This window comes from Grampus griseus (genome assembly GCF_964374135.1).
Source record: "Grampus griseus genome assembly, chromosome: 13".
NCBI lineage: Eukaryota > Metazoa > Chordata > Mammalia > Artiodactyla > Delphinidae > Grampus > Grampus griseus.
In genome coordinates this window covers 59,663,093-59,683,383 of record NC_139007.1, presented here as the reverse complement: position 1 = coordinate 59,683,383, position 20,291 = coordinate 59,663,093, and the positions used below count along the sequence as shown (strand labels likewise).

The window sequence follows — 20,291 nt, the reverse complement described above, 5'->3', positions numbered from 1 at the left end:
TATCAACTCCAAACTCTCATCCAACAGCACATGGGAGGCTTTTTGGCTTCCATAAGCTGCCCCCAGAGAATCCACTCATTCTGTGTGCTTGTCGACTGTGTCATAGCTCAGCTTGAGTCTCCACAAGATAAGCTCTTCAAGGCAGAACATTTCCAGCTGTTGTGGTCAGACAGCAGCAGGTTCTTATCTGAGGACAGCAGGGCCATGTGGCACACCGCAGCCAGGGCAGTGTCGGAGAAGCATGTGGTCTCTGTACACAGTAGCAAGGTCCAATGGACAGCAATTAGCACCAGGAGAATGAAGATGAACGGGACATATACATAACCTTCATAAAAATGTCACAGGGAAAAAGACTCACAAAGCATATGGATCCACGCCGGGTGTCTCCCAGGGATGGCCTTTTATATTACACGAGTCCAAGTGATGGCTTTTAAAAAGAGATGTTTTTTCACTCCCATGTCTTTCTGACCAGCCCTACCAAAAGAAGTAAAGAAATAGGCTGTCTATGTGATGTTGGATGAAACAATCTTGACATTTTGTGGCTTTCTCCACTCCGAGTTTCTGGACCAGCATTCTCATCTGCATATGTTGGTAGCTAATTAGGTAGACAGCCTCCTCTGGTACTATTTTCCCTTTTATTTTTAGTGATGTTGTTCTGAACTTGTGGGTATTTCAGATATGTCCTCATCCATTTTCAAAAGGCCAATACTTAAAAGTTCGTTGTTCTTAGCAAAGAAACAAGCCCTCACCAGCTGATATAAGCAGAAAAAAATTATTCAAAAGAATTTTGGGTCACTTGCAAGATCACAGAGATGGCTGCAGAATCAGTCCCAAGAAACTGAGGAAAATCAGTCCCAAGAAACTGAGGAAAATCAGTCCCAAGGCTGAGCAAAACTAACAAGAAGACTGAGCAAAACTGTAGCCAAAATCCAGGCACAGTGATGGTCCAGAGGTCAGTACTGACACTGCTGGTGACCACAATATCATGGGGTGCTGGACACACTGGCTTTACTGTTGCTGCTGCCCTACATGCCCCATCCTGGGAAAGTGAGTGTGGGGCTGCTAACATTACAACTAGGAAGAAAAGTCATTTTGATTTTATCTATTTGAGACATCAACTTCTGATTCAAAATCTGGAGCACCTAAAATGTGCCTCATGCCACTCGGGGTGTTTGGGATATATCACTGAAAGAACAAACAAATGCCTCCATCCTCTTAGAAATTATATTCAAGCAGGGGAGAGTGGGGTATCTTGAGACAGACCATAAACAATAAAGTAAAGGATCATGTAAATTGATGTTAGATGATAAAGTGCTTTAGGAAAACAAGTGTAGATTAAGGGGGATAAAAAGGGTGGGCTGGGTGGGTGCTTGTAGGTGACAATTTTAAATGGAGTGTTTTGGGAGTCCTCATAAAAGAGTGACATTCCAGCGAAGATTGCAGGAGCAGAGGGTTGAGAGATCTTGTGGCCACTGTAGAAAATACAGTCTGGCATGTGGACCATGAATTTCAGAGGGCACAGTGAAATGATTTGTGGAACTGGAGCAGTGGGAGAGGGAGACAGTACAGAGGGTTACGGGGAATAAAAGCAGAAGAAAAAAGGTTAACTGTGAGCCCAGGTGAGAGATAAAAACAGGAATAAAGGGTTAAACGAGAGTATTTCCTGGGTGAATTCAAGACAGAGAATGTGCATTAGGGGATTGGAGGGTGAGTACCTGCAGCTCCTTATCAATAGAGGTAAGGAAATTTGGGATAGCTGGGTCATAGTCTCAGGTTGTAGGTCCTTTCCTGAAAATGATGGTAGAAGATTTGGGTGGAGGACTGGTCACAGATTCAGTACACTTATTGGAGGAGACAGAGCCTTATATTAGATGTTTGGACTTTGCCTTGATATCTGTTAATGGAATGCTATAAACTGAATGTTTGTGTCCATCCAATATTTGTATTTTGAATCCTAATGCCCAATGTGATGGTGTTTGGAGGTGAGGCTTTGGGGAGTGATTAGGTCATGAGGGTGGAGCTCTCATGAATGGGATTAGTGCCCTTATAAAAGAGGCCTCAGAGAGATGGCTGTCTATGAACCAGGAAGCAGGCTCTCATCAGACACCAAATATGCCGGCACCAAGATCTGGCAGTTCCCAGCATCCAGAACTGTGAGAAATAATTTTTTGTTTTTTATAATCCACCCAGTTTATATCATAACAGTGGTTTATATTATAACAATAGTATTTTGTTATAGCAGCCTAAATGGACTAGGACAGGAGTAGAGATTTTTGGAGAAGCTGATGGTTACTCCCAGCGTGTGGGCCCTCTCTTGACTCTTGATGATGGGATAGAAAGTCTAGGTGATTTTTGTGGAGTTATCTGATTTGCCACACTTAGGTTGGGTGCCTAGCCCTATCCACAAAGGAGCCTGGAAAATAAAATATCTGATCCATATGATGGGAGGAAAAGTGTCAGTTATATATAGATATATATATCTATATATATGTCAGATATATATATATATCTCCTTGGACCTAGCAATTTTACTTCTAGATATATATCCATTAGAAATGAGACAATGTGTTCACCAAAAGATATGTCATAGCCTACAAGTAAAATCTATTCAAAAGTTCATTAACAGTAGAATGGATAAAGTATGGTAATCATACAATGAAATATTATATAGCTGTGATAATGAATGAGAAGTGAAACAACATGAATGGATCTCACAAGCATAAAATTGAGTAAGAGAAGCCAGACTCACAAAAACATTTACTATGATGTCATTCATATGAAAGTCAAAACAAGCGAACCTGATCTATGATTTTAAAACTTACAATAGTGATTTTATTTGGAGAGGAGAATGGGAGTAGTAATTGGAATGTGCAGGATGGGGATTTCTGGGAATTTGATAAGGTTCTATTTCTTGATCTGGGTGGTCTCATGGGTATGTTCAATTGGTGATCAATAATCAAGCTGTACTCTTAGAATTTTTGCACTTTGATGTATGTATGGTAGATTTCAATAAAAAAAAATTTTAAACCTTTTTTCTTTGATAGAAAAAGTTGTGTTATTTAGAAATGGGGATATGGTTATTTGCAGATATCCTCTCCCCCTTTTCATGCAGGATGGGATTATAAGCATTCTTTCCAATATCGATACACTTCTGTCTCTAATTTCTTATTTATGAGAAATTCTCTGTCTCTTTTATTTCCTTGGTTTATTGTTTTCTTTCATATGTCTCAGGTTGATACTAATGTGGAGCACAGGGTCTTTTCTTTGATTTCTTTCCAAAACATTCCCAGAAAGACAATGTAGGTCATAGACTTTTACTTATTTTAGGGGGCAAATAAGGCAAGGCAGGAGGCTTATGCAGAAGATCATATGGTTTAAATATAAAGTTCTTAACCTTAAAAGTCATTGCCATTATCCTTATCCTTTCCTCCCCCTCCACAATCTCCTGCTGGAAAAGTTTAACTGCTTACGTCCTCTTCCTGGATTCCCATCCCCATCATGTTTCTTCTCTTCCCCAATCTAATGTTTGTTATTGGTGGGTTTTTTTTCCTTTCTATCTAGCTTATTGAAATCTCCCATATAATTTTCTTAAAAATCACTTTATTTCATGCATAAATTTTACTGGCAATATGCTGAAAGCTAATTTTCCATATCAAAGATGTCTCATCAGATTAGCCAAGCCAAAATAGTCCTCCCCACTAGGATATGAGTTTGTTACTCTCCTCTAGGCAGAGTCCTGCTGCTGGTCCTTAAACTGATAATCATTCTTCACTTTTCTTGGTCCCTACACTGTATTTATTCACACTTATTTTCCTAACCATGTAGATCCTGGTGCACTGCCCACATTAATACTATATCTTTTTTTTCATTGAGATATAATTGACATATAACTTTATATTAGTTTCAAGTGTTGTTGTACAACACTTTACCTTTCAATTTAAGAATAGAGGCAGCACAGGGCCATACAGCAGCTCAAAACAACAGAACTGGTTTACTGCTCTTTTGTGTCATTTTTCTCTGAGGACTAATTTATTTCTGGAAGACCTTGTTATCCTCTTATAATTTATTGTCAAACAAATATTTTCATGCATATTCATTTATTTTTTACCTTGCTACACAACCATTACATTTGTAGTTGCCTGATGGGCATTATTATTTGGAAGTCTGGTTATTACAACAATTTTATTATATCTAAAACCCAATTAATATATTCTGTCTATCCATGGTACTGGACCACAATATTGATTATGTCATGCTAACTGCAGAGGATGAACAGATAGTGGCAAGTGCATTGAATGCCCATTAAGACTGATGAATGGCATAGGAGAGAGAATAAACTCTCAAAAGTTTTAGAAGGCCTATCATATTGATGAAGTTTTAATGGGTCCAATGATCTGGGCTATCCTGAAACAACCTTTCTAAGGACACGTTGTTATTTATTGCAACCCTCTTTATTAAGAAAGAAGCTCAATCACTTTGCTGTACACCTGAAACTAGCGCAATATTGTAAATCAACTATACTCCAATAAAATTAAAATTAAAACAACAAAAAAAGAAAGAAGCTCAATGCTTTGTGGGCCTTTGGATTCTAAAGCAATATATACTACTCTTGGGAATAATGCTCTGACTCACTTATTAGATGGTTCAGAAGGCTCCCAGTTTTGAGTGGTACCCAGAATAATGGAAAATTTTATACCAGATCCATACTCAGTGAGAGATGCCTGGCACTTAGGCCATTTGCCTCAAGAGCTTAGAGTGCTAGAGGTATCCATGGTGGTTAAGTGTGCAAGGTAGAATCTCTATCGAGCTCTACCAGAAAAGTCACAATTCAGACTTCCAGAATTCTAGAGCAAAGTCATGGCTGCTTTAGCAGAGAACTAAGTATCTGCTATTATAAAATAATTTCTCGTGTGCTCTTGTACTCTGTTAGACACTGAGAGTCTGACTTTGGAACTTCAGTGACAATGATCCAGGGAAGAGCTGGTTGAAACCCTAGACGTAGCACAATCCCTTGAGATACCAGATTTCTGGTAGTATATCTGCTACATCAGATCCCTTTCATTCTGGAGGAAGAAGTGAGGTACCCCAGTCAGAACTGATACTTATAGTAGATAGGGGTTTACTGTATGTATAACCCGTGTCTCAGCTAGTACCACCATCTGAGGAATTCCAAAATACCAACCCATTGTTATGGCATCCCATATAACAGTGACTCAGATGAAGGTACACATTTTATGACACGAGCCAAGTGACTCCAGACTATAAACTTTATCGCTTAGAAGCAGCTCAGCTGATGCACCAGCAAGGTGGATAGACATAGTCTGGGATGTGGTATATTTGCTTATCCAATACGTGATATTTGGTGTTGAGTTGTCAGAAAAATTGGGTCCAGGAACCAAAGACAGGTAGTACAGAACCCTCTCACCATTAGTGACTGTATTTTGGAATTTGAGTTTCCTATTTGTGCTCTGCCAGATCAAAAGTTCCCAATGAGGAAACACTTACACCAGAAGACATAGTAAAGGTTCCTCTGAACTTGTAGCTCCAACTACCACTTAGTCATTTTGGGTTTTTCATGTCAGCAAAGGAAGGAATAACTTAAAGTAATTGACTCTAATTTTCCTGAAGATCTAGAGTTGCTGCTACATGATGGGAACTTAGGGAAGTCTGTCTAGACTACAGGGTATTTGAGGATGTCTTTAGGTGACTCTGTGCTTAGTGATAATGGTAAATGGATGCATAGCAACCGCAGCTTGAAAAGGGAAAGGCATTAAGAGCTCTGAGTCTCTGGGAAAGACAGTCTAGGTCACCACACTAGACAAGCAACCTAGACAAGCTGAGGCACAGGCAAAGGATGAAAGAATTCTAGAATGGGTAGTAGAGGAGTGAGATGGTAAGTACCAATTTCAGTCTCAGCACCAATTGTAGCAGCAGGAAACACAGCTTATTGCACTAAGCCTCTTAGTATTGAGTCTTTATAAATATTGCAAGTGGTCATGACCTAGAAAGGAACTCTGATGAACTTGACTTAATGGAATTAATTAATGCGGGACACAAGAAGATCTAAAAGGTGCAAAGTTGCAAAGACTACGTCAGACACTTCTTGAGTACTGCTTCATATCTTCTCTGCGGATTTCTACCAATTTGCTCAGGTGCTTCTTAACAACACTTGTGCCAAATATCCCTCACTACCTGCCCCAGGACACCTCTGATACTGCAACATGGGATTGCATGACCCACTTGGCCTTCATGAATGCACAAACCAGGACTGAGCCCACCAAAGGAGTGAGCCCACCATTGACTAATAAGGTAAATGGAGACAATTAATAAATATTTCTCTTGTTTTGTCCCCTGGTTTTTCAATCTGAGACATATTCCATGAAGTGCTTGAGAATTCTTGACAGGATGGTGCACCAGCCCCCACAGTAATGGCCAGTTCAATATGTACCTTTGGATTAGCTTTCCTTTCCTCCTGGTCTCACTCCACATGTCCTCCTTCTTTTCTCCCTGAGATCAACTATCTGCATGCAAGACTTTGTCTTAGAGTCTCATTTTTTAGAAATATAGGTCAAATAATTTAGAGAAGAGATCAAAGCTGATGAATGAAGTTGATCAAAATTTTATTTCACTTCACCCCAAAGAGATTGTAAGTAAGAAATTTTGTAGGCTTGGCTATCATGCATTTCTTATGTGAACCCCTAGATATGAAGCTAGAAACGTTCAGCTGCCAGAAAGAGATAGGGTCATTATTAGCTTCCAGTTTACTAAGAATACAGTGAAGTTCTAGTGGTCCACCTCAACCCAGTTTACTCCTCAGAGAACCCTCAAGAAATTGTTTTTGTAGTTGCATTACATAAGAAATTATATCTATAGCCAAAACTAAATTCTATGCTCACTTTATCAACATTATAAAACCATTTCTCCTGTGTTTGACAAGCATAATATCAATAAATCAATCTTAGTGTTTTAACATTAAAACCTTGTCTCTTTTTTTGTTGGGTCTGAAAGTGATAGCACATCATCTATAACGTACTCTGAACCAAGAATGCCCTCTTATAAAAGTCCTCAGTTTGTTTTTCCTCTGTAGAACAATATCCCTATAAACTGAAGAGAATCCATTGTTAAAACGTGAAATCTGTCTTTGATAATTTTAGCTATACTAAGTAATAAAGTAACTTTGGTTCAAATGTAAGAGAAACCTCTCTACCCTCCTTTTATTTCTGTCTGTCTTGTTAAAGAAAGGTCTAAGAATTAATTTAGGAATTCATCAACTTTAAATAATGAAGGAGATGAGTGTTTAGGTACCAATAATTTCCAAATCTGTCTTGAATATGTCAGCATTTGATAAGAAGAAAGAATGATGAAGTTATTAATAATTCTGCTTTTCTCTTACCCCAAATTGTTTTAAGCCAAGGCAATATATCTGGATTTAAATGATGTTGGTCTAAGAGAAAGATAGCGCCTCAAGAATAATTGGAATATCCAGTGGAAAAATCTTTTTTTTTTGTCCAGTGGAAAAATCTTGACTCTATAATCTCTCTACACCACACTTGAGCCTGCCCTTCAAAAAAAAAAAAAAAAACTATCAAAGATCTCTCCTCACATTCCCATTCTTTCCCCCAGTCCCACCTAGAAAAGATGTGAAGAAATTGCTTCACTTAAAAATTCAATCTAGCCTAAATGTGATGAAGTCTGTTGTTATTTTTGTTTAGTCACAAAAATGTAAATCAAATTTTCACTTGGAAATGAAACTGATAATTTAAAATGGTAGACCAATATGAATTAGTCTGAAAGATTTTTAGATGAAAAGGAAAGAACTTTTGAAAGTATAGGAGGATGAAAAACAGAAAATTACATCATTTATATGAAAGAAAAATGGTTTCTCTCTTATATGATTAATGTAAAAATTAAATGTGAAATTTGAATCCTAAGTCAACTGAGTAAGCCACCACATCTAGGCCAACTATATTTCTAGGTAAAAAATCAAGATAATGATTTTTATATCAATTCTATGTGTGAGAGGTAGTCCAAAAGGGATTGATATTCCTAGAATATATTGATAGTTTACAGAGATTATAAAGAGCAATTTATATCCAAACTATCCCCAATAAATCTACACCATATGGTCAATGCATCTAAAAAAGAAAATTTAGACACCACTGGTAAATTTTTAAAACACACAAAAACCAGAAATTAAAATAATGAGCATATAAGACTAAATATTTGTTAACATCTTGCCATATTTAATAGATTTGTGAACATTATTCCCACACATATGCTGCACTTTTCTGCACACTTATTCAGTCATAAACAATACATATTTTTTATTTTTAAAGTGTTATGCAACTGACATCATACTGTATGTATTCTTTCTATAACTTCTTTCCTTTCAGTATTATGTTCTGGAGATTTTTTCATATTGAACGCTAGTTTTGATGGCTGAGAAGTTTCTATTGCATGTCTTTTTTAGTTTAGTTTAGCTTGTTTGTTTTTTATTTTAACAATCAGTGTTGGAATGAACATCCCAGTACATGTGTCTTTATGCACGTGTGCTAGAACAGCTGGGTTACAGGGTATACAACTTTAATTTTATTAGCTGTAGAGAGGCAGTGCCTCATACAGTAGGTATGTTGTTTGTGTGAGTTCAAGTCTTGACTCTGTCGTTTACTCTGTGTGTACCCTTACCATATTTGACTCTGTTTCTTGATCTCTAAAATCATGATAGTAGTAGTAACTGCCTATGACAGACTGCCTGTTGTACTCCAATATCCATTATCCCCTTTGTCCATAGAAGAGTTTCAGGTACCCAGATAAAGGCTATATTTCTTAGCATTCTTCCAGCTAGATGTGGACATGTGACTACATTCTGGTTAATGGGATGTGAGTGAAAGTGATGTACACTCCTGCGTGTGTTTGTGTGCCTTTCCCCACTTCCTGCTATCTAGAAATGGTGAGAGAGAGAGAATGGTATGTGTGTGTGTGTGTGAGAAAGAGAGAGAGAGAGAGGCCTTATTCCTAGAGATGGAATCTCCATCTTGAAATCTTGAACCTTGCAGAGTTGTCCTGTTAGCCATCTACTGCTGGACTGTTATAAGCAGGATACATAGATGTCTTATTTAACCACTGGGTTTTTATTAGTCACTTTTTTACAGCAGTCCAGTTCAGACTCTAAAAATTCATCATTTATGGCATTGCCATAGTAAATACAACAGTGCTTAGAACAGTGCTCAATGAGTATATCAATTATTTTGTTATCTTTCCAACAATTGCCGAATTGCTCTCTAAGGTGTTTCACTAATTTATAAACTTACCAGCAGTACATAAGTCTTCCATATCATTGCATTTTTTATATTTCTGCAATTTGATGGATGTAAATTACTTTTTATTAATTCATATTTTCTTATTAAGATTTTTCAAAATGAAAAACAAACATTTAGAAAAGTGCACAGATCATCAGTATATAGCTTAATGAGCATTTATAAAGTGAGAATACATGTGTTATCAGAATCAAGAATATCAGACCTCCTCTTTCCTCCTCTCAGTTACTACCACCATCCTCCTTAAAGGTAAACACTATCCTAAATTTTAATCACATAAATGTTATGGGCAAAATTGTAACCCCTGCAAAGAGTAATTAGGTTAAAAAGAGGTCATCGGGGTAGGCCCTAATCCAACATGACTGGTGTTCTTATAAGGAGAGGAGATTAGGACACAGATGGGTACAAATGGAAGACAATGTGAAAATACAAGGAGAAGACGGTCTTCTACAAACCAAAAGAGAAAGGTCTCAAAGGAAACCAACCCTGCCAATCTTGAATTTCTAGCCTCCAGCACTGTGAGAAAATAAATGTCTGTTGTTTTAGATATCCAGTTTGCAGTGCTTCGTTATGGCAGCCCGCAAAAAAACTAGTACAGTAGATTAGTTTCATTCAGAATGATTTAGTAACAGAATCACTATCGGATTCAGAATCTTTTGTGTTAGATCTGTTCACTAAAGATATTTTCTTGAGATTTACTGCATTGTTGAACATGGTGGTAGTTTGTCCATCTTGCTGGTCTATGGCATTCCATTATGTGTGTGTAAAAATTTATTGCTCCATTTATGTTCATGAGCATTTGAGTCATTTCCAGTGTTTGGCTGCTATAAAGAGTGTTGCTTTGGGGCTTCCCTGGTGGCGCAGTGGTTGAGAGTCTGCCTGCCTTTGCAGGGGACATGGGTTCGTGTCCCGGTCCGGGAAGATCCCACATGCCGCGGAGCGGCTGGGCCCGTGAGCCATAGCCGCTAAGACTGCGCGTCCAGAGCTTGTGCTCCGCAACGGGAGAGGCCACAACAGTGAGAGGCCCGCGTACCACAAAAAAAAAAAAAAAAAAAAGTGTTGCTTTGAAGATTCCTGTACAACTTGTTCATATTGGTGAGCACATGTTCATTTTTCTAGGGTATTGATCTAGGAATGGAATTGTTGCATCATGGTAAGTGCATTTGTTCAATTCTAGTAGATTCAGCCAAAAACTTTTCTAAATTAGCTTCACCAATCTACACTCTCAACAGCAGTACATTCCAGTTGCTCCACATTCTTTTGGCACGAGGTATTTTCTGTATTTTTTATTTTGGTTACTCTGATGTGTAATAATTTCATTGTGAATTTAATATGTATTTCCTTAACTACTAATGAGATTGAGCACTTGCTTTATGGACTAGCATATGGCCAATTTTATACTTGAAAAGAATGTGTATTCCATGTTTGTGCAGTGTCCTCTATTATTTCAAGTCAGTTAAACTGGTTACTCATGCTGCTGAAATCTTCCATATCCCCATCAGTCTTTGTAATAAAATGTCCCAATGATTGTGGATTTGTCAATTTCTTCTCTACATTCTGTCAGTTATTGATTTATGTATTTTGAGCCTTTATGAATTGTTATATATGCCTAGTAGATTGGATCTTTTATCATTTTGAAATATTCCTCTTTATCTCTAATAGTGATTTTTGCAGTAAAGCCTACTTCTTCTAATATTAGTACAGTTATATAAGTTTTATTTTGGCTAATATTTGCATATGTATCTTTTTTCATTCTTTTTAGAAAAAAATTACTTTCAACATCTCTACAGTCTTACATTTAAGATGCATCTTTTGTGTGTCATAAATGCCTGACTTACAAAACATCCAGGGACTTCCCTGATGGCACAGTGGTTAAGAATCCGCCTTCCAGTGCAGGGGACATGGGTTCGAGCCCTGGTCTGAGAAGATCCCACATGCCGTGGAGCAACTGAGCCCGTGCACCACAACTGCTGAGCCTGTGCTCTAGAGCCCACATGCCACAACTATTGAAGCCTGTGCGCCTAGAGCCTGTGTTCCACAACAGAGAAGCCATTGCAATGAGAAGCCCGTGCACTGCAAGGAAGAGTAGCCTCCACTCGCTGCAACTAGAGAAAGCCTGCGCGCAGCAACGGAGACCCAATGCAGCCATAAATAAATAAATAAATAAATAAATAAATAACAAAAAAACACATCCAATTCTACAAACTTTGTCTTTTAATCACAGTGTTCAGATTACTTACATTTAATTAAATAGCTGTTATATTTGGGTTTAAATCTACCATCTTATTATTTATTTTCTACATGTTTTTCTTTTGCCGTTTCTTGTTTTCTTTTAGATTAATCAAGTATTTTTGGTTATTCCATACTTACCCTCTATTACTTTGTTATTCATTATTATACTATTCTTTAGCTGATTAGCCTAAAGACTAAAACATGAATCCTTGATTTGTTACATTTTAATACAAACTGTTACTTTTACCACTTCCCCAGTAATGCATATATTCTTTTCCCATCTTTCATTGTTATGTATTTTACATCTTCAAATGTTTAAATCACACAATGTATTAGACAATATTTTAGACATTCATTCAGATGTATTCAAATAATTATCCTTTTTTTGTTCTTTATTTTTTCTGACTTTTCTATGGAGGTTTTCTACCTAAAGAACTTAATAAAATTTTTATTATATATATATTTTTTTATTGTGGGTCTGCAGGTGACTAACCCTCAGTTTTTGTATATCTGAATATATACTTATTTTACCTTAAATTTTGATGGATATTTTTGCTGTGTATACAATTCTAGATTAGCAAGTAGTTTATTCCAGTATTTAAAAACTATTACTTTCTTCTAGTTTCTGATGTTTGTGCTGCATATTTAGCCATTAGTCTGTTTCTTGCTTTTTTGAGGGTAACATTTTCTCTCTGGATGCATCTGATATTTTCTCTGTATTTGTATTTGAATGTTTGAATCTTTGATGTGTCAGTAGTTTTACTGTGATGTGTATCTGTGTGGACTTGCTTTGTATTTATCTCTTTTGTGGTTCATAAAATTTATTGAGTCTGTAGCTTGATATTTTCTACACATTTATGGAAATTCTTAGTCATATTCTTCAAATATTGTTTTGTCCCACTTTATCTCTTCTCTCCTTTTATACATATTATATATTTATTACATGCTAGACTTTTTATCATGTCCAGTATGTTTCTTGTAATATATTCTGTACTTTTCCTCTTTTTTTGTCACTGTGTTTCATTCAAGCTATTACCTGCCAACCTATCTTCCAGTGCACTAATTCTCTCGTTAACAGTGCCCAACCTTCTGTTAAACCAATCCACTGAGTTCTTAATTTGGGTTTTTATATTTTTCCAAGCTAGAATTTTTATTTGATTCTTTGCTCTGGACTCTAGTTCTCTGCTGAAAGTCTCTATCTTGTCCTGTACTTTTTTTTTTGATCATATTAACCGTAATCATTTAATTCTGTGTCTGATAACTCTAATATTTGGATCTCCTATGGATCTGTTTTTATTTTACCAAATTTTTTCCTTTTTGTTCTAAGTAATTTGATTCTGTTTCTGGTGTGACTCGTTGTTTTAAATGGCTGTTGTCATTGTATATGAAAATGTTTAAAGATAATTTGACACTCATGATAATATTACTTTCCTACAGAGAGTACTAAATTTTGCTTCTGGTAGACAGACAATTAGAATAGAAGGAGGTCATCCTAATCTATTTTGGGTTGAACTAATTCCAGATATTTTTCACTAATAGTCTATTTCTAGTTTCCTTAGTCCAAAGCGTAGCCTTTCTGGAGTTTCAGCTGAGTGTCTGGGGCATTTTACCATGATCTTCTATGGTAAGCCCTGTATTTCAGTTTTTGTCTCCCCAGCCTTTGTGACTGTTGGGAAATCTGAAGGTTCTTAATCTCTTAGATACCATTTTTGTTTGGCTTTTGGCATCTTGGCTGAAAGTTACAGATTGGCAAATATTGACAAATATTTCAACGGGGCAGGCAACGGTGAATATTGAGCTTACTTCTCTGTTATTTCTTTCTCTTTGGAATTTTGGCTTCTCAAGTCCTAACTATTTTGATTGCTCTCTGAAGTCTTAAAACAGATTTTTAAATTTTTCCAGACTTTTTTTTGCTGTTTTATATTAAAAGATTTAGTCTTATGCAACTTAGGCAGCTATAGCCAGATGCACACACCCTCTGACTGTTATTTTAATTTGCATATCCATTTATTATAGTGGGCTTGGGGAGGTCTTTATATATTTACTGATCATTGTGTTTTCTTCTCTGTGAATCCTTTGTCCACTTTTTATTAGGTTGTTTTTTGGTTGCTAACACATGAAGAACTCCAGATACTATTTGGGGGAAAGGAGGCTATAATATGTCTGCAAATATCTTCCTCTAGTCTGTGACTTGTCTTAATTTTTTTATGTTACCTTTTGTCACACAGAAATTTTCAGTGCTAATAGATAAATTTCAAACATTTTTTCCTTTATAGTTTGTGGGTTTTGTGTCTGGTTTAATAAATTTTTCTGAGTCCTGATGTTATAAAGATATCCTCTTAGGCTTTCTCCTAAAAGTTTTTCAGTTTTATTTTCATATTGAGGCCTTTAATTTACCAGGCATTTACTTTTCTGTGTTGTATTATGTAGGAATAGCCACATGTTCTAGCACCATGTACCAAATGCCAACCACTTCCTAACTGTCTGGTAACGTCACTGTCAGTGTTTTTTGTAAGATTAATTTCAGTATTTTTAGTGTATTAATGTCATTAATTTCTTTTTTATGTTCACATAACTACTTAAGGACAGTAATCACATCTTATGGCTCTTTGACTCTCCCAAACTTTTTAACTTTTATAAAAATTAAGTACAGTGAAACATTGTTAATAGATATATTGATCTAAACTGATTCATGCCATATGTTGATAAACAACATAGCACTTTTTACTTAGCACAAAATGTACACGGATGATTTCTGTTGGATATTGCAACATGTGCAACAAAATATTTACTTGTGGTGACTCTAAAATAGAGCTCTAGAAAAATATTATTATTAGCTGAGATTTATTGGTTGCTGATTATGTGCTTGGAAATGTTCTAAAAACTATGTTAACTCTATATGTGTTAACTATGTTAACTCTATAGCTTTATATATTTAACTCATTTCTAAGAAGACTGTGACTTAGGAACTACTATTATCAGCATTTTTCAGATGAGAAAACTGAAGCACACTGTAGCAAATTTTTACTCAAGTTTATAAAGATAGGCAATGCAGAATCATTTTATTTAATCCACTTCATTTTAACTTGAAAAATAAATGAAATATTGCTATTTTATAACTTTCAGGTAAACAATAAATTGTGAAAATATTTCTAAATAAATATGTATATTTTTCTGTGATATATGTCCACATTTATATTTCATTTTGTGAATACAGTTATAATCATCAATAATAATTTATTGGAAAAGTACCAATTTGTGGCATTATACAAGGTGTTAAAATTAACTGTAATTTTCTTGAGTCTACACAAAATGTTTGGTATGTTTGACTTTCACTGCTCTTTACTTGATAATGGCTGCATTTCAAGGGATAATGCACTTTATGTGCTGCTCCGGTAGTTAAAAACACATTTCACGTAAATGGAGTAAAGAACATTTAATGAACTAAGCTCTATGCATGTGAAAGCCAACAGCAATATTAGAAATGGTGTTTATTTTATAGCTCAGAAACTGTATTTTAAATGCTAGTATATGTTTATATGACAGTTCTATTAAATATAAAAGAGTCCCATTACAAGGGAAGTCCTTTACATAGACTTTTTATGTGGTCTAAATAGCATACCCAGCCCTGCAACTCCTCATGTGAGACATTTTTAGAACCTTATTTATGTTAAAGCCATAACAAACTAGCAACTAGAAAACTATATTGGGCACAAACGGCTAATAAAAAGAGATTGTTGAAAATACTTCTTAATAGCAACTTAGGAAGAATCCTGATGAAACAAAGTCAAGGCTCAGTGTCTCTGGAAGCCTGCCACCCCAGTAATCACAGACCACAGGTACTCCCCCTTTTCCATCTTCATTGCTTTCTTGGCTGGAAATTAAACAGCCAATGAACTTTAAGATTGGTATTTGCCCTACTTTTCATCCGAGTGCCTACTGAGCCAGAGGTGTTCTGGAAAAAATCCTAGGATCATTCTTCCTCCCTGTGCTGATTATTTACTAGATGATTCCTCTGAGAAGTAGGGCAGATACTCCAAAACTGGTCAAAGGGGGAAGAATGCCAGCCTGTGTACACACATGAATCTGCATATGTGTGCAAATGTGTGCCCATGTTTTATATATGTAAGGCTCGGACACTTGAAATCTGGATCACTTCTCAGCTGAACTGCTGTGTTTAGACAAGCTAGCTAAAATGAACAGGTCAAACCCTTTATTTATAGAGTAAAAACTATTTGATCTGGGATAGATATCAGCTCTACAGTCAAACATGTGGGCCAAAGTCATTTTTATTGCTACTTTGTGCAGAATTCTGAAATGGTTCCTGTGGTCATCCATGTGAGCAAAGGAAAAGTTCCCACAGAAAAGTGGGCCAATCAAGTGTGAAATGCTGCTTGGATCACTAAAATGCCAGTATGTGTTTATATAATTGAAAGTGTAAAGCAATGGAAGGAGAATGACTTTAATTTCTGAACTGCAGGAACCTCTTCATGAATTTTGCTCACCCAGGCCCTGGAGGTACACTGCTTGTGCAGTAGCTGAGGCAGGCACCAAAGCAACGCTCTCTCTATGCAATATAGAGAGATGCTGTACTCTGGAATATAGTTTGAAAACTACTCACCTATTGTAGTTATCTATGCCATAGGATGAATTGTTCAAAAACCATCAATTTTTGGAGTCGGCTGCCTCCTTCAAGGTCAGTGACATTTGTCTCTCACCCAGTGAGGAAATTTGCTCCCCAACACCCCTGATGGAGGGCCTCCAGTCTGTTTCTGAACTCACAGTGTTGGGAAGCTCAAGACCTCAAAATCTGTCCAGATTTACTTGTAAGGAAATTTTTTTACAAGACATTTCCCAGCCCATGTGTACTTAATTTATGTAATCATGTCACTTAAATGAAAATGGCCACCCAAGAACAGCTGGCTTATCTTAGAAGTTTCCCACTGCCATTCTTGGAATTTCCCTTTGTGATAGGGAAAAATTATACATATATACATGCATATATATATATTGAATATATATATAGCTCTATATATCTCACATATATAAAAATGTATTTTTAGCCTGTGTCATCCTGCTTAGCTTCTGAGCCTTTGTTGTGCTGAGTGGAGGAATGTGCCTTAAAGAGAATATCTTGAAGTTATTCTAGGGCCCTAAATAAAGTATATTTGGACTTGGAATATGAGTCAAGTTAAAGAAATTAAAGTGCTTTCTGATTTTCTTATTCTCCACTCACATTTTCATTCTCTTTTAATAAAGTTGATTCTTCCTATTTGCAGACTGTTCTCCTTGATAGGGCTCTTCTAATAATACAGCTTCTGGATATGGTATAACAAGATATTGATATATGAATAACATCAATTTGTATGTGTCCAGTTTTTTTCTAAATTTTATTTCTGATTAAGTGTACTAGCACCATAACTTTGGAGGGAAATATTAGGACTTTTGAAGGTTTTAAAATATCTGATTCTACTGGAATATTTAAAACAACTTTGAAAACAAAAAATAAAGTTAGAGGACTAACACTGTATCTTATTAAGACTTATTATAAAGTTATAGAAATTAAAACAGTGTGGCATTGGTAATAAGACAGAGAATAAAAGAGTAAAATAAAATAGTTTACAAAATGACCTACACATAATAGACAACTGATTTTCAACACAAGTTCAAAGGTAATTCAATGGTGAAAAAATAGTCTTTTCAACAAAAGTGCTTAGAAATTGGATATCCATATGGAAAAAAATGGATGAATAAACAAAAATTTGATTCATACATCACATTATATGCACAGGTTAACTCAAAAATAGGTTACAAACCAAATGTAAGATATAAGACTATACATCTTCTAGAAGAAAACATAGGAGAAAACCTTTATGATCTTGGGTTAGGTAAAGATTTCTTAGATGCAACACCAAAAGCATAACTCATAAAAGAACAAATTAATAAATGAACTTAATAAAAATTGTTCTTTGAAAACCCAAGACTAGGAGAAAATCTTTGCCAAGTACCACTCTGATAAAAAACTAGTATCTCGCACATGCAAAAAACTCTCATAACTCAACAATATGTAAACAAATAATCCTTTTTTTTTTTTTTTTTTTTTTTTTGCGGTACGTGGGCTTCTCACTGTTGTGGCCTCTCCCATTGCTGAGCACAGGCTCCGGACGCGCAGGCTCAGCGGCCATGGCTCACGGGCCCAGCCGCTCCGCGGCATGTGGGATCTTCCCGGATGGGGGCACGAACCCGTGTCCCCTGCATTGGCAGGCAGACTCTCAACCACTGCGCCACCAGGGAAGCCCAAATAATCCATTTTTTAAAAAAGTGGGCAACAGTTTTGAACAGACACTTCATCTAAGAAGATATAAGAATGGCAAATAAGCACAGGAAAAGATGTTCAATATTATTAAAGAAATGCAAATTAAAGCTACAATGCAATAGGGCAGAGGTTCTTTGCAGAAAGTCACTGTGGCTTCCTGTTTCAATACTCCTTCTGTGGAAACTAGCTAGCCTGCCACTTAGGGCCAGCCCTCTGACACTTCCTCATAGATCCCACAGACCACCTCCAGGAGCCCACTGCCTGCCGTGGTGGCCAGTTCCCCCTTGCAGGTTTACCAGAATGACTGCCAGGACTCAGAGGTCACCATCAACTGCCAGATCAAGCAGGAGCTCTGCATCTCCTATATCTACCTGTCCATGCACCTCTTACTACTTTGACTGTGATGACGTGGCTTTAAAGAACTTTGCCAAATGTTTTCTTCATCAATCTCATAAGGAGAGAGAACATGCTGGAAACTGATGAAGCTACAAGACTCAAGTAGATACCCAAAACTCCCATCAGGATATCAAGAAACCAAACTGAGACCACTGGGAGAGTGAGTTGAACGCAATGGAGTGTATGTTACACTTGAAAAATAAGTGTGAGTCAGTCAGTACTGGAACTGCACAGACTGGCATTGACAAAAACAGACCTACTTGTGTGATTTCATTGAGACATATGACCTGAATGAGCAGGTGAAATCCATTAAAGAACTGGGTGACCACTGTAATCAACCTGCATAAGATGGGGGCCCTGGAACCTGGCACTACAGAGCCTGTCTTTGACAAGCACACCCTGGAAGACAGTGACCCTGAGGGCTAAGCCTTAAGTTGGCTTCTCCATAGCCATGGGGTGACCTCTTTGGTCACCAAGGCAGTGCATGCATTTGGGTTTACCTTTACCTTTTCTATAAGTTGCACCAAAACACCAACTTAAGTTCTTCCATTTGTAGTATTCTTTCAAATAAAATAATTAGGTACAGCACCCCCCCAAAAAAAACTACAACAAAATAACACTGCATTGCATACTTATTAAATGGCTAAAATTTTCAAAGCTGACCATACTAAGTGTTGATGAGGAAGTGGAACTCTTACTGGTAGAGATGTAAAATGGTAAAACAGCTTTGGAAAATAGGCAATTTCTTAAAATGTTAAGCATACACCTATCATCTGGCCTAGCACTTCCACTAGATCCTACCTAAGAGAAATGAAAGCACACATCCATATAGAGACTTGTACACAAATGCTCATAGGAACTTTATTTATAATAGCCAAAAATTGAAAAGAATTCAAATTTCCATTAATAGGTATGTATAAACTAAGTGATGTGGTTCACCCGTTCAATGGAATGCTACCCAATAATAAAAAAGGATGAAATATTTATCCATGTTACAGCAGGAAAGAGTTTCAGAATAATTATGCTGAGTGAAGGAAGTCAGAAAAAAAATCCTGTATGATTCCATTTTTATAAACTGAAAAATGCAAACTAATGTATTCTGACAGCAAACAGATCAGAGGTTGCTGGGAGAAAGAAGGTTAGGAGGTCCTGAAGGAAGGGATTATGAAGAAGTGCAAGAAAACTTCTGAGAGTGATAAATATGTTCATTACCTTGCAGGGGTGGTTCAAATTCTATACTTTAAATATGTGCAGTTTATGTACATCAACTATGCCTCAATAAAGCTATTTTAAAAATCTCTGAATGGCATAAACTTAGCACAGGTTTATCTCTAAATAAATCTTTTATTATTTTTCTTTTTTTATCTGCTTTCTTTTTATTAAATTAATTTTTATTGGAGTACAGTTGATTTACAATGTTGTGTTAGTTTCTGCTGTACAGCAAAGTGAATCAGTTATACTTATATCCACTCTTTTTAAGATTTGTTTCCCATATAGGTCATTACAGAGTATTGAGTAGAGTTCCTAGCTATACAGTAGGTTCTTTTTTTTTTTTTTTTTAACTTTTTATGTTCTATTGGAGTATAGTTGATTAACAATGTTGTGTTAATTTCAGGTGTACTGCAAAGTGATTCAGTTATATATATATATACATGTATCTATTCTTTTCCAAATTTTTTTCCCATTTAGGCTGTTACATAATATTGAGCAGCGTTCCCATGTTATACAGTAGATCCTTGTTGGTTATTAGTTCACATATAAATACATCTTTTAAATGAGGCTTTGAAAGGTTAGCCTAGCACAGGGTGAGAACACTGTAAGTAGCAGTGACTGCTTCCCTTGTTTTCCTGGGCTCTTGCCCTCATCCCTTTGGGCATCTTGCTGCTCTCTAGCTCCTAGGTCCAAGGTCATGCAGGGTTGCTACTGCTATTGGCTTGCTCTTTCACTGCTCATCTTTTTCTCTCTAACATATATTTCTCAGACTTAGATTCTCATAATATCCTTTAAGAAAAGACATGTGTAAAACTGGT

General features: G+C 36.4%; 1 pseudogene across 1 annotated transcript; it reads left to right on the top strand.

Moving 5' to 3' along the window:
• The first annotated feature begins 2,066 nt into the window (after nt 1-2,066).
• LOC309831505 (ferritin heavy chain-like) lies at nt 2,067-18,687 on the top strand (annotated as a pseudogene). Its single transcript has 2 exons — nt 2,067-2,153; nt 18,096-18,687. The product of its transcript is annotated as a ferritin heavy chain-like (transcript).
• The last annotated feature ends 1,604 nt before the right edge of the window (nt 18,688-20,291 follow it).